Genomic DNA, 15,525 nt, shown 5'->3' with positions numbered 1-15,525 from the left:
CACGTGACCCGGTTTTACGTTGATTTCGCTGCTTCTCTTCGTGTACAGCTCCCACGTCAAATGAAAACAAAACGGTTTTCTGTGGCCAGGAGCTATCAAGTGAATTAAAATACATTCATATAATTACGGAGGACAAAAATATATTATTAATTTCAGTTTTCCTATTTTATTTTATTTCCAAGTTAGTAGCAGTCAAGCATTAATCGCCTTGCAGAACAATGAAGTTATTTTTGCAAGTTTGCTAAGGGAATTTGGCTTTATTAATCTTTCCGCTGAGGCAATCATTTTATTTGAAACTAAGTGTTTCATTCTACAGTATTGGCTAGTTCCAACTGTTCACTGAATTTCAAGTGCACGTTATCATCGTCTGCCATGTATGGAATTATGCCATAATAAAGAACCAAAAATGAGATCGTAGAGTACTGGTACTCCAAGAAAATTTACATCCCAAAAACCACACTGAAAAGCTTAATATCAGATGGGACCTACTTCATTGTGAATCTGGAAAAAGCCAATTTGCGCTTCAAGCCGAATTATGTATTTTAGTATGGTTTACGAAATTCCGATGCTCTTTGGAGTATCCTCTGATGCCCTGTTTCTTTTATTGTGTAATGTAAGCTCTCTTAGTGCTTTATACACACGAACATGCGGGCCTCCTACACCACTGTGGTTGCAGTCGCACAATAATGCTTGTTTCCTGGCAACTGGTAAATCGAACCTATTTCTAACAGTCTCCGGATAGTATTGCGAACGGTAGTTAGAAAAGCTTTACTTTCAAAGTAAATTTCTTTTTACTCAAGATGAATTATGTTGCGTTTGAGAAAGTGGGATGGATTTGTAAATCACAGAGCGTTCGAAACTGAACTTTTTGAGGACCAGCCACTTACAAGAATTTCGAGCCGAGACATTTATGTCATAATTTTAAATTTACTGGCACATTTGTGTGATGTATCTTAAAGTATAACACACACAAAAAAGATCAATATTAGATGTGAAAGCTAAGCTTCTGTTGTAGAGTGTTAGAGACCAATATTTTATGTGAAAGCTTAGCTTTTCGTGTAGATATACGGTACTGTGTACATTAATGTGAACCGTTTACTTTTCCTCTTGTGTGTTCGAAGGTAACCAGTGATCTTGCTATTGGCTGACTATAACACTGCCCTATGCTCTGAATAGCTGCTGTCATCGGAAGGCGAGATCTCGTGGCTTGAGATATGACTCGCTTACAAAAGGACATCGCAACCTCGGTTTCAATGCTCCGGAAACTAACGCGCTGTGTTTGGTGCAATTAGAATTTATACTTTCGTAATACAAAAATAAGCAGCGTGTATGTAGCTGCAAATCAAAGGTCTTTCCAAAACTTCTCTCATTTTTTATTAAAAGTCTCTCCAAAACTTCTCTGCCCCGTCTTTTCTTTTTTTTTTTTTTTTTTTTTTCCGGGAAGTTCTACGCGATTGTATAAAACGTTAACCATTGAAAGGATTGATAAGTTTGACTTTTCCGAGGGAAAATCTACGGAAAATCTACTGTCACTTAGCACAGAAAAAATGTATTTCCGCCCGGGATAAAGCATATTTTTTAAACGGGATATCCGGGAATAATCCGGGAATTTTTTTTTCCTTGTCCCCGTATACACCCTGAGTAACCTCTGGCGTGCCACAGGGGAGTGTTATGGGACCATTGCTTTTCACAATATATATAAATGACCTAGTAGATAGTGTCGGAAGTTCCATGCGGCTTTTCGCGGATGATGCTGTAGTATACAGAGAAGTTGCAGCATTAGAAAATTGTAGCGAAATGCAGGAAGATCTGCAGCGGATAGGCACTTGGTGCAGGGAGTGGCAACTGACCCTTAACATGGACAAATGTAGTGTATTGCGAATACATAGAAAGAAGGATCCTTTATTGTATGATTATATGATAGCGGAATAAACACTGGTAGCAGTTACTTCTGTAAAATATCTGGGAGTATGCGTGCGGAACGATTTGAAGTGGAATGATCTTATAAAATTAATTGTTGGTAAGGCGGGTACCAGGTTTAGATTCATTGGGAGAGTCCTTAGAAAATGTAGTCCATTAACAAAGGAGGTGGCTTACGAAACACTTGTCCGACCTATACTTGAGTATTGCTCATCAGTGTGGGATCCGTACCAGATCGGGTTGACGGAGGATATAGAGAAGATCCAAAGAAGAGCGGCGCGTTTCGTCACAGGGTTATTTGGTAACCGTGATAGCGTTACGGAGATGTTTAGCAAACTCAAGTGGCAGACTCTGCAAGAGAGGCGCTCTGCATCGCGGTGTAGCTTGCTCGCCAGGTTTCGAGAGGGTGCGTTTCTGGATGAGGTATCGAATATATTGCTTCCCCCTACTTATACCTCCTGAGGAGATCACGAATGTAAAATTAGAGAGATTAGAGCGCGCACGGAGGCTTTCCGGCAGTCGTTCTTCCCGCGAACCATACGCGACTGGAGCAGGAAAGGGAGGTAATGACAGTGGCACGTAAAGTGCCCTCCGCCACACACCGTTGTGTGACTTGCGAAGTACAAATGTAGATGTAGATGTAGATTTCAGGCATATGTTTTCGATTTTTATTCTCTGCCTACATTATTCCATGAATTAGTGCATTTTCAAATGTCGACAGACTTTTGGATCACCCTGTATTTAATGTATTTATGTATTATGGGTAATGCATTGTTAGTAGTGTCAATGTGATGAGTTGCCGTTAGACGCCGGTACTGGTACGGCAACGTTGGGCTGAAACACTAGCATTAAATTTGCACACAGTTAACATGGGTCTAGACAAGTTGAGCAGGGCTACACTCATAAAGCTGTTTTATCAAAACAACAGCAACAGTGCCACTGCTTTTCGCGAATCTCGACGCATTAAAGGAATATAGGGAGGTCATCTTTCCGCACCGGGATTGAAGAACAAGATTCGGAAGTTCGAAGTAACTCGCGATTTGGGAATAGCTCCTGGGAGAGGCCGACGGCAAATTGCGTCACAAATTTCTGAAGAAGTTACTGTTGCCATGGTTGAGAAATCTGGGTACAATGTGCGATTTTCAAGTAGTTCGCGAGCTGTGTCACGGTAACTGAACGTTCTGTAATTCACCGATCGAAAAATGGTAAGAACCATTAGGGAATGGTATCTCTAATGCTGTTCCGGGCTGTCGAGTATGCAGATGGTCATCACATTAAGCAACGTTTGTAACCTGGAATGTAAAAATGGTACGTAATTAACAAATGTTACAGTCTTAAGTGAAAATTATAGCGTGTTTCTTTCAGTGGTTTATTCTTTGTTTCTCTTCCGCATGATGTTTTCACAAAGTTTCATTGTGCTAGGAGCATTAGTTTTCCATGAAGACACTTTCGAGTAGCAAAAGTTTAATTATAACCATCCTGTATATAGTGAAACACTCACATATTTCTAGTCTTGAACCATTCAACTAGTAGCAATTTATATTTCAACCAGTTTTATATTTCGCAATAAACTGAAACCGCTAGTACACTCTGCAGAATATCTTGTCTTCATTACATACTTTATTTGTCAAAACAAAGTGCCAAATACCTCTGCGGCGGTTCTACAAGTTTTCACTTATGTACACTGCACAGGGTTTGGTGGCTTCGTAGCTGACTGAGAAATCGGTAGACTACTAATCCACATTTTCAAGGTCCGGATATCTATTGCTCTGACAGTGGTTTGTGTATATAAAAATGCCGAGTTGAACACTGGTTCGGATTTCATTGAAGCCTGGGCTAGCCAGTTTAGAGAAAAGTCTTGCATATGACCTCCAAGAGGAGAATATCTAGTAAAAAGCATTTTTGTGTTCAACCCTAAATTATGAATACTGTAATTTCTGTACTCAGGTGTAAAGTACACCAACGGAAAGCCACCATCAATACCTTCACTGCGCGATAACAATGGTGATGTTACTGATGACAGTGCCACTAAAGCAGAATTACTAAATGCTGTTTTCCGAAGTTCCTTCACCAAAGTAGACGAGGTAAATATTTCAGAATTCGAAACAACAGTAGTGCCAACATGAATAACTTAGAAGTAGATATCCTCAGTGTAGCAAAGCAGCTTAAATCACGTAAGAAAGGCAAGGTCTCCCATCCTGACTGTATACTCGTCAGATTCCTCTCAAGAGTACGCTAATACAGTAGCTCCATAATTAGCAATAAAGTACAACCAATCGCTTGTTAAAAGATCCGTACCTAAAGACTGGAAAGTTGCACAAATCACGCCAATACCCAAGAAAGGAAATAGGAGTAATCCGCTGAATTGCAGACCCATATCCCTAGTCGAATTGCAGTAGGTTTCTGGAACAAATAGTGTGTTCGAATATTATGGGTTATCACGAAGGAAACGATTTATCGACAAACAGCGAACACACAAACGGAAAATGCTGTTTTTGTGAAACACAATTAGTTCTTTACTCTCACGAAGTAACGAGTGCTGTTGATGGGGGATGTCAAATTGATTCCATATTTTTACGTTTCCACAGGGCTTTTGACACCGTACCTTACAAGTACTTCTAATCAAATTGCGTGTCTGTGCACTATCGCCTCAGTTGCGCGACTGGATTCGTGATTTCCTGTCAGAAAGACGACAGTTCGTAGTTGTTGACGGAAAATCATCTCGTAAAACAGAAGTAATATCTGGCGTTCCACAATGAAGTGTTACAGGGCCTCTGCTGTTACTGAACTACATTAACGGTTTTGGATATTATCTGCGTAGCACCCTTAGATTATTTGCAGACGATGCTGGCATTGACCGTCTTGTAAAATCATCAGATGATCGAAACAAATTGCGAAAAGATTTAGACAAGGTACATGCATGGCGCGAAAATTGGCAGTTGACTCTAAATAATGAAAAGTGTGAATTCATCCACATGAGTACCAAAAGGTATCCGCTAAATTTCGGTTACACGATAAATCACACAAATCTTAAGGCTGTAAATTCAGTTAAATACTTAGGGATTACAACTGCGAATAACTTAAGTTGGAACGATCAGTAGATAATATTATGGGTAATACAAACCAAAGTCTACGATGTATTGACAGAACACTGAGAAAATGCAACACACATCTATTGAAGAGGCAGCGAACACTACGCTTGTACGTTATTTTCTGGTATAGCTGTGCGGTGATGGATTGGCATCAGATAGGATCGATTGGAGATATCGAAAAAGATCAAAGAAGGGCAGGTCTTTTTATACTGTCGCGAAATAGGAGACAGAGCGTCACGGATATAACACGTGAATTGGGGTGTCAATCATTAAAACAAAACTGTTTTTCGTCACTGCAGAGTCTTCTAATGAAGTTTCAATCACCAGCTTTCTCCTCACGTGAAAATATTTTGTTGGTACCCACCTATATAGGGAGAAATGATCATCGTAATAAAATGGGAGAAATCAGAGCTCGCATAGAAAGATGTAAGTGTTCGTTTTTCCCGCGCGCCGTTTGAGAGTGGAAAGGTAGAGAATTAGCTTGAAGACAGTTCGATGAACCCTCTGTCAGGTGCTTCATTGCGGATTGCAGAGCGATCAAGTAGATGCAGATGCAGATACCGTTGAGTAGAAGATGGGTCAGGATGTTAGGACACTTTCACTGTGCTACAGGGAGACATAGGAGGAAAGAATTGTAGAGGAAGTCAGAATTGAAATATATGTAATAAATAATCGCAGACGTTGGGTGAAGGTGCACTCTTTGACAGGGAGATGATTAGGTTGGCGGAGGAGAGAAAGTCTTGGCGAGTGGAACTGATACATTCAGGAGGCAGATGAGGGAAGAAAAGTACAATTACTAAGTGAGATATCGCTCAAGTGTGGTTCACAACATGTAAACTACTAGCATAATATTCGTACTGGGTGCTTGCAGTTCGCTTATTTTCAGGACTTCAGTGATACGAAGCCAAGGCAAAAATTTCTCCACCTGATGCATAGATCGACTGAATGCTGGAAATGGGAAACAACGAAAGTGCCAAAAATATTTACTTTTTTCCATGTAAACTGCTGGAAGTGCCATGGCTGGTAACTTGGAATGGTGGGAAATACCATAGAAATCTCCTTGTACGTCAAAATACCTTTCAGTTTTGACAGTGAGTTAAGCCCTTTGATCGCAACTTGAGGAACGCTGAATGTGACGAGCGAGTCTGACGGGGTGGGAAACAGGTTGTAACCTATTACCGCTCACTTCCTACAAGTAACAAGCAGTAGTACATTTTACTTCATTTTAGTTATTTTAGTCGTGAATCTTTTGTGTCCAGTGGTTTATGACGGAAAGACAAGACTAGAAACGTGAAGAATGTCGAGCTAAGAATTGAAAGAGAGCCCTGTCTAACAAACAAAAGGATGACTTTTGCTCAGAAAGAACCACCACAATATGATGTAACATGAAATTATTAGAATTTAACTACGTATTGTGCAGCGTAATGAAACAAAACAAAATATCGGGAGTTTTGGGGTTCACACTACATGATCTTCTCATCCTATGAAATATTTCCTCCTTCAGTTGGCCAGCAAATGGAGTGATAAAGAAAAAGTATGACATTTTACCCACGTTCGATTTTCGTAAACTGAAATAGAGGCACTTTTATTTGTCGCTGTGTCAGAAATGTCAATACCGTATTCTGTGTTACTGCTCAGAAATAAGCGAGGTGATGCTCTGCACATTCATCGTTTTCTTGGAAATGAAGAATGACATTTACATCTTTACCTAAAGTTTTTTTATGTTTTTTAGTATTTAAACTTCGTTCATTTAGCAGACACTTTTTCTGTCAGACGCTACAGATGGCGTGAAACTTATTATAATTTTCCTGCGACTGAAATGATTTCTAATCCGAATCTGTCATGGTTTTTTCCTGTTTTCTTACATTTTGGTACTTAGCACTTTCAGTGTTTCCCATTTCCAGTCTACAATTACATCTTTTAGTGATCTCTGGAGTAACGCAAGCGAAAAGTCAACTTGTTTGTAGGAGACTTTTTAAAGATTTATTGTTTTGTGTGACTCGTTCGACTGGATATGCTGTTATACCGCGCCACTATAAAACTGTGCTTTGGATCATTTAACACCAACAGAAATTAATCTAAAGCTGTTGAACATCTCTCAGAAGTTGTTCCCTACATTGTTATAATTAAGAAGTGGGCAGTCTTCTCTTGAAATCTATGATAAGGTTTTTTTTGCGTGAAGAGTATCACATTTATTCGACACTGACCAGTGTGTGTCAGAAATGCTTGGACCCTTAAAAAAGGTCTACCAATGATTTCATTCGCCGAGTTGTTACGATAGATGGTACAGAAGCGCATAATTTCGTCTCGAAAATGAACAGCATTCAAAGCATTTTGTGCAAGCCGTTGGCCTTCAACGACAAAATAAGCAAGTTGGACGTCATGTACTCGGTAGGGTTTGGCACATGTTTTGCTGGACTAATGAGGATTATTTTTATTGATTCTCTTATGAATGGTTAAACAATAAATGACTAATACTACGGAAGCCTAACGGAACAACTGGATAAAAAAGCACAGAAGAACAAGCCTGGATTCTAATAAATAAATAAATAAAGTCTTTCTTCAGAACAGTGTACACGCCCACAGAAGTGCTATGGCAACGGGAAAACTGACGAATGTACAGTACAGCGACACGATTCACCAAATTTGCAAATTCTGACAGACTCCTGTTCCCACAACAAATAAATTTGTTTGGAAAAACGTCTTAACTACAGTAAAGAGGCTATACCAGAAGTGAGTGAATATTTTTCAGACATTCCGGAACCACGTTTATGGGGTGGAGTCTACCCACAGGAAAAACTTTGGTTAACATGAATTATTGTGGATGAGGACAACCAAAGGTTATGCTTTCAGAAATAAAAAGACTAGTCTTTTACTAACAGGCCAGGGATTGTTTACCCTGTCCTCACAAAGGCTTTTGCGTGTTGTTGAACAACTTCGTAGGAGATAAGATGAGCAATCAAAGGAATGTTCGTGCATGTAGAAAGGCGGAACTGCGCTTATTAACTCCAGCGGTAAAGGACATGTGAACTCGCCTTGTGAGAACAGAGGTAAAGAACGCAAAGTTTTTCGCTGCGTCACGCAAGGCTGTTATCTACCAACCAGAACGAAAATTTACTTTAATTGCATTTTGCTGCCACGTCTTTGCTATCGTAGCCAGATTTCTTGTTTTTGTTTCTTTTTGGTGCCACGATATTTTGTCGTGTCTTTATTTTGTGAATGAGAATGTAAATGCGGCAACAAGACGCCCGAACTTTACTTAGCCGCTTTGAGTTAACGTTTGTTTATTTGCGTTCGGCAGCATAGCGGTAACGAACGATACAGCATGCCAGTCACTAGATGGTTCTCGAAGCGACATTTTACCTCGGAAATAGGCAACATAGCGACAGTTATTCCAGTCTGTGAAGACCAAAATATGTGACTGGGGGGGGGGGGGGGGGGGGGGGAATCCAAGGTCGCAAATTTTTGTACAGTGGTGGTGCTGGAGGGGGGAGTATTACGAACAACGTACAAAAAATCCCGACCAGTGTGATGTTAGCGTGGTTGGCGGGGGGCTGTAAGTACACTTATTTACGCTTTTCTTGAACATCTCGAAACTCACAGCATCTAGCGAGAATGCTTCCCAGCACAGAAATCAACTACTTCCATTTTCTACAAAAATGTATTATTTGTTTTTTCTATAAGACTAATAGTTTCCGCGTTGCAGGGGATGGACAAATCACAGACAATTAAAAATAATTTTTTCATAATATAAAATTGATTCTTTTTGTTAAATGAACTAGGTTAAGAACAAATATTAAATGTATGTACCACATTTAAGCACAAAAGAACCTTGTTAAGGGGTAAATTGCGTTCAGGGTGTTTCATAGAGTTGAAAGGCGGGGGTGGAGATTAGAAGCGTGACGGAAGGCAGGTCGCCAGATTGTGTTGATGCACTCACTTCCTTCATAGGCCCGTAAAATGAAGAGCGGGCAGGCAGTTCCCCATTCTCTCTACCGCACCACGTCATAAAAAGTAACTACACGTTAGTTCACATAGTTATAAAGATCCTTCTGCAGTTCGCCTGATGACTCACTGGCGACGCAGTGCGCAGACACTACGGGTGGCGGAGGGATGTTATTATCCACAAAATGTGTTAACATTACATGGAATGAGGATATGAGTTGCTGATAACACAAATGCAAGAAAAGCGTTTAGAAATATTCCGCGTAAATCTCTGCGCACTGTTCCACATTGCTACAGGGGAAATTGATTCTTGGTCGTCCTATATGGCAGTTGTAGCGTTCTTCCACGGAAGGCGACTTCCTCCACTATGCGCTGCTGCTCGCGTTTTAGTTTACGGACAGACTATACCTCCACAGCATATCCTCTCCAGTTCTCTTATCTAAGTACACAAGAAACTTCACTGAGATCTTGTTTATAGAGTGGAGTTATTGTCAGTTTGTTAAATGAGTACTTATTCGCAGTTGTTAAGTGACCTTTTATGTGAGATACGTTCCTATAAACAATGATTGAGAAGTGCTTAATTTGTAAATGTGATTGTGTCAGTAACCTATGTAGTGTTGGTGGGAAAGGAATTGGATTGGCAAATCTTGCATCTTGCTGCTGTCTGTCGTTGACAGAGTATTTGTATTGTAGTCAGGTGGTGGTGAATTAATGAATGACCAGAAAGTTACTGCTTTTCTCTCACCATTAACTGTGTTACTGGTAGACTGCGTGAAACTCTTCGATTCAAGAACTGCTGGGACTTACAGAGGGGGCTGTACTGAGTGGCCTGTGACACCCCAAGAACACAACTTATCTCTTAATACGGTTCTACTGCACTTATATTTGGTACAAACATGTAATATTTGTTGTTAACCCACGTTATCTAACAATGTACGTTAATGTTATATCATTAAAACACTATTTTTAATAATCTGTGATTTTACATTCCCTGCAAAGCAGAAACTGTTGGCCCTAGGGAAAAAATGAATAGGACCTTTCTTGTAGAAAATTTAGTGTAGTTTACTAACTTAATATGGTTCCAAATTGTTTTACAATTGAAATAAATGGTCGCAGCCTCGTCATAATTTGCATTGAGAAGTGTCTATTTTTTTCTTATTTCTTGATGGTGAATAGTTTTGGACACCTGTGTTCATTTTCAAACCATCCGTGGTGTAAGCGTGGCAAATACAGGCAATAGCCCATGTACAGAAACTGCCCCTGCAGTAATGAAAGCGGTGTGTAGCCGAATTAACAACAGGAACCGCTTTCACTACTGCAGGGGCAGTTTCTGTACATGGGCTATCGCCTGTATTTGTCACGCTTACACCACGGATGGTTTGAAAATGAACACAGGTGTCCAAAACTATTCACCATCAAGAAATAAGAAAAATACATACTTCTCAATGTAACTTATGATGAAGCTACAACCATTTATTTCAAATAATGTAGTTTTAGTTTTGTACTGGGAAATATTTTCGCTAGGAGATGCGGTCTTATAGTTGCGAAAACATAAAAAAGTAGCTTTTAAAAACCCTCTCCCATCACCTGCGCCCCCTGGGTTACACACCAAGAGCTATAATTTTTGAATATATTATTCATTACCCTCCCGCTACCACTGTACAAAAATTTGCGACCACACGAATTTTTTCCCGTAAATTTCCTTCGTTGAATGGACTAAATAGTGGCGTGCGGCACTTTTGTTTGAAGAGTACTAAAAGCCACGAGACTTATGTGCGGAAATAAATACAATTTGGCCGATGGACTGAATGCACAGTGCCCTGTGTGTGAGTTTTGATGAGTCTGTGTAGGGACCACCATTGCAACTATAAACTACGTTTTGTAATAGAAATTAGCATTGGAATCAGAATTAAAATAGCTTGGATAAATATAAATAAAGTTACATACGCAGGCGACACCACCCCAATGTCAGTGAGTGAAGAAGAGTTACAGACCCTCTAGCTGACGGTGAATGAAAAATGTGCAAATGCTGTTCTAATGCTGAATGACAAGAAAACAAAAAAGCTGTGGCAACTACACGTGTCATTTCTTGGCTTATACGAAGAGAAACAGTGGTGGTACAGTAGTTTCTATGTTCAGTTATCTCGGCTCCCTAGTTTGTCTGATGATGACTGTAGCCATGAAATCAAGAGACGCTTGTTATCTGGTAGAAAGGCAATGTCCAACCTAGAGAATGTTTTAACGAGTAGAGATATAACCTTAATAACGAAGATCATATAGTAAGGGCTATGTTCTTTCCAGTTGCGATGTGCGAATGTGAGAACTGGTCCATAAGAAAGGCTCTACGGCTTAGAATAGACGTATTTGAATTGCGATGTCGAATGAAACTCCTTGACTTCCATGGACCTCAAAGAAAACCAATGGGTTAGTATTAAAGCAAATGAAATCAGACTGCTCCTTGGAGGATCTAATAATGAAATAAAAACCGACCAATCTTGGGCGCACCACGAGGAGAAATGATTAGCTGGAAAAGACGTTAATGCTGCGAAGATCGAAGGCACAAGGATAAGAGGGCGACAAAGGATAAGATGGATCGATGACATCTCAGAAGTAAGGAGATAGTGCAGTACAGAAGAAATTCACGTGCTTTACTTCATAGTGTCACGGAGAGTCGGAATCGACTAAACGACTAAAAGCGGGAGGGAGAATAACTCGCATCTGATTTCCTTTACCAAGCAACGTTAGGGGATTCCAGTAAAAAAGTGATATCATACAGGATGACAATTATTGAACTATATGAAATAAAATCGTCGTAACTTCTGAATGGTTTGCGTTAGGACATTCGAACTGAACTGCGGGGTATGATGGGAATTGTATTGTTTGATTAAGCGACGAAGTCCACATTCATCTGAGTGGATTCGTCAGTAAGCAAGATTGGCGCATTTGGGGGGTTGAGAATCCGCATTTCGCGATTGAGAAGTCTCTTCACTCTCAGTGGGTGACTGTGTGGTGTGCAATGACAAGTCACGGTCACGGTGCGATATTCCTTGATGGCACAGTGACTACACTGAACGGTACCTGAAGCTTTTTGAAGATGATTTCACCCCCATTATCCAAAGTGACCCTGATTTCGGCAAGATGTGGTTCATGCAAGACGGAACTCGACGCCATCGAAGCAGGAGAGTGTTTGAAGTCCTGGAGGAGCACTTTGGGGACCGCATTGTGACTGTGGCGTACCAGAAGCCACCGGCATGGACCTCGATTGGCCGCCGTATTCTCCGGATCTCAACACATGCGACTCCTTTTTGTGGGGCTGTATTAAAGGCAAGGTGTACAGAAATAACCACAGAACCATTGCTGAGCTGAAAAGAGCCATCCTTGAGGTCACTGAAAGCATCAATTTTCCGACACTTCAGCGGATCATGCAGAATTTCGCTACTCGCCTGTGCCACATCGCCAATGATGGCAGGAATATCGAACGTGTCGTAAGCTAAATCCGAATATCTGTAGTGACGTTTACACGTTGAATGAAGTATGTGCACGCCGTAGTTCGTAAATAATTTACGTTTCTTTGCATGTAGTTCAATAATTGTCATCTTGTACAGCACATGCCAGTTCAGAGCATATACGCAGTGACAGCTATTTGGAGGCTCTTCTATGTTTTCGTAACTTTCACGCAGTTATCTTTTTTTAACACTCAAATATTTAATTATGTATTATTTAGCATACTTGTTACAGCATTGTTGTCAGTAATGCAGTATAATATTTACATACTTAAACCATTTTAAAAATAATTACAGCTGGGTTGATAAAGAAAGACGAGAAAAACACCTGACGAAGAGCCTCTGTTAAAATTGTGTGACTGCTGTAGTGAGCGATAGAGTAGATTTTGGAAGATTATTAAATAATGTTACAACGTTTTAATAAGCTAGATTAAAAGAGACACGAGATTGCAGCAGACGGATGGGGATAGCAAACGAAAGTTCCTATAGATCACTGACATTGTATAGTTTCTTGGGAAAATACATATGTGGATATATCCAGTAAGTAAACCATTGCCGGCCGGGGTGGCCGAGCGGTTCTAGGCGCTACAGTCTGGAACCGCGTGATCGCTACGGTCGCAGGTTCGAATCCTGCCTCGGGCATGGATGTGTGTGATGTCCTTAGGTTAGTTAGGTTTAAGTAGTTCTAAGGGACTGATGACCTTAGAAGTTAAGTCCCATAGTGCTCTGAGCCATTTTTTGGAAGTAAAACATTACCAAGCGCTAATATTTTGTTGCTAATTACTACTACTTATTCTGTATCTCTGGGATATTTCTCAATCAAAAGAAAGTATACTACAATGGAGAGAACAGGGATAGCTCTTTATTAAATTACGGGTAACCTCGAGAGCAGATTTTAGGAATCACTATGCCACAAATATGTACACATCGATGTATTCTTGCGAATGTAATAGACCACTGTCGTAGAAAATTTCCGACAAATTAGCAGCCTCGTAAGTGCAGGTCAGCACTAAACTTGTTGAGATTGGGAAAATATGACCCCCTCCAAACCATAAATTATAAATCAAAATCAAATTCAAAAAATCCGCTCATGAATGCGGACTGATACTGAATTTAATTAGAAGAATACAGTCACAAAAAACATCTATTCCACATGGAATCGAATTGTTCGTGGATCAGGTCTCTGAATAGCTGAATAGCTCGTCATCTCAGATACGTAAAGGCTGACCCAGTCAAAATCAGTCGTTATGGTGGGAGGAATTGTGACACTCAAGGTCACAGCTACTCGCCGTCTGCCATCCCAGTATTGTCTTATATGCTGCAACAGTATTGTTCTGCTGTGATTCGACCCTCAAGCACGACTATTAACAGACTCAATGGAAGGTCTATGCTGTGTTCTCATGTGCTGTTAAGGAAGGTGATGTTCTCTTTAGGCAACATCTTCAGAGGTTCATCTGCTCAGTACAGCTGTGGCTGTGTTATATTTAACAAAGTACTGCCTATCGTGGTGGTAGGTAAATGAAATGTAGGTTTCGCGACACCACAGTTGCTCCTGTTGATCAACTACCTTGCAACTCTAAATGCCTTCATCCCATGAGATTTACTTACTCGTAGCTAGTAGTTACCACTATCCAATGTAAACCTGCTCTCTGAAAATACATTTTTGGTTCGATCACCTCTTTCTGACGTGGACGTCCCTCTGCTCTACCTGTAACAATTGCGTGTGTGTACTTTTCCACCTGTTGCAACTTTGCACATCGGCTATATGGTGACGATACCGCTCTAGCATTGTTGAAGCTCACCCTTGGTCATTACCACATGTCCAGCCCTATTTTTCGCCACTAGCAATACTCCTTCTTCTCTCACTTGCACACACTTTCCAACTGCCACTAACTAGCTTCAGTGGGGTAGGTGTGAACTATGTAAGATATGAATAACACATTCTCGTTTGCTATCGGTATCCTCTGTGATACGTACCAAGTGTATTATCCGTTGTCACATACACAGTTCCACTACGGTAGTGGAAATGCAAGTTCTGCCTACCTGGCTCTACTACTAACTGTAATTATGGCGGTAACTCCCCTTGTACCTTCTTCAGTCCTCTCAAATGCGACTCACATGACAGGAAGACCGGAATCAGTTGGCCGTGAAGCACCTGATGAACAATTTCCTGCAAGTTCTTCAGTTCTCTTGGCCCTCAAATTGTATCCCCAAGAGGTTGCAGTAGTCATGTCAGCATTATCCTCGCACCCAGTGCAAGCATCCCTGCGTGTACGGCTTCCAAATCTCGGCTTCAAGTACTCCCCGAGGTCCTGACATAATTCGTAACTTTCCTGGTAAGCTGCCAAAAAGTGTGTGTGTTGATCAACGTACCACTCTCCAGATTCACGATCTGCTTGGAATGCCGCTAAGTTGATCTGTTTGGCTTCGTTATCCCCTTTGTGGCTTATCCTATTTTGTTCAATTTGCTCACATTGCTTGTGTCTGCTGTTTCACATATGGTCTTCAGAATTATACTTGCCACACCAGTCTATCCCCCTAAAGCTCCTTATTTTGTGCGGTGCACTGACTTCTGACACTGCTCTGATTACCTCCTGCAGCTGCTCTTTTAATCATGCATATTCCCCGAGTAACTTCTGCTTGTTCCTTGAGAACCTGTCTAAACACCCATTTCCATACGTTAACTGCTGTACCCTTGAATCATCTCTTCAAGCCTCCTTACCTCGTTCCATAATTTGCAGACAGTAAACACTAAGCTCAATGGCCATCTACGGATTGATAACACTATGTCTTGATGCCTGGAAAGTACAACTCCTCTGTCCAGCTGATGATCTCCTAATGCTCCCACTCCACTTCCAGTGAACAGATACACCACTGCCAAAACTAGCAATCTTCTCTTCTCGCCATTCCGTCTGGCAGCCTGAGGACAGGGACCATTTTCAACTCCCCTCACTTCAGTAGCCCACTGTCTCCATCAGCACGTCTCAGTACACTACTGATGCATCCCATCCTAACAAAAACACGAAATCTATATGAAACAATGTAAACAACCTGTACTGCACATA

The 15,525-nt window shown here is 40.8% G+C and overlaps 1 protein-coding gene across 1 annotated transcript in view; it reads left to right on the top strand.

Moving 5' to 3' along the window:
* The window catches only part of LOC124615963 (COBW domain-containing protein 1-like), a 524,805-nt gene that overhangs the window by 158,816 nt on the left and 350,464 nt on the right, over positions 1-15,525 (top strand). The window lies entirely within an intron of this gene.

Source organism: Schistocerca americana, chromosome 5 (assembly GCF_021461395.2).
Source record: "Schistocerca americana isolate TAMUIC-IGC-003095 chromosome 5, iqSchAmer2.1, whole genome shotgun sequence".
Lineage (NCBI taxonomy): Eukaryota > Metazoa > Arthropoda > Insecta > Orthoptera > Acrididae > Schistocerca > Schistocerca americana.
Note: the sequence above shows the minus strand (reverse complement) of the source record. Positions and strands in the feature narration are given on the sequence as shown.